This window comes from Centruroides sculpturatus, unplaced genomic scaffold (genome assembly GCF_000671375.1).
Source record: "Centruroides sculpturatus isolate CEXI.00-Female unplaced genomic scaffold, Cexi_2.0 scaffold847, whole genome shotgun sequence".
Taxonomy (NCBI): Eukaryota; Metazoa; Arthropoda; class Arachnida; order Scorpiones; family Buthidae; genus Centruroides; species Centruroides sculpturatus.
Window position 1 is genome coordinate 6,985 of NW_019385094.1, and position 588 is coordinate 7,572.

The following is a 588-nucleotide window of genomic DNA, read 5'->3' on the forward strand; positions in this document are numbered from 1 at the left end:
AAATGGATCGAACAGAAATGCTCTTGCCAATATATAAAACACTCACCAAACAGAAAATTAAAAACGAGGCAGTAAAGTAGATTTAATGGAGAAAGAATCATTACAACAAGATTGTTCTCTAAAAGCGATTAAAAAATCACTGTGGAAAGTATAAAAATTATAAAAGAAGACATTAAGAGATGGAAAATGATCGCACGAAATATTTTACAGATCACATTAATGATATTTTTGTGATTTTTAAAGCAATTCGATTAAGACACGTTCTCCAGAGATATTTTTTTTATTCTGTAAAAAAACTGAAAATTTAATGGTCACTTAATTAAAACTAATTGCGATGAATTTTATACTAATTTAATTTCTTGGCCCATATATTAAAAACTATTGTTACTAGTTACGTCTTAAAAATAATCAAGATAAAAAATAAATTAGAAAATTTTCTATAGTAAAAAGTAATTTAGATGTATTTTTGTTATTACATTTTTATGACGAATTTATTAAATTTTGTATACATTTATGTATTTATGAAATGTTATGAGAAATAATAAAGATTGTAATCTATAATATATATTAATATATTAATAAAATAAA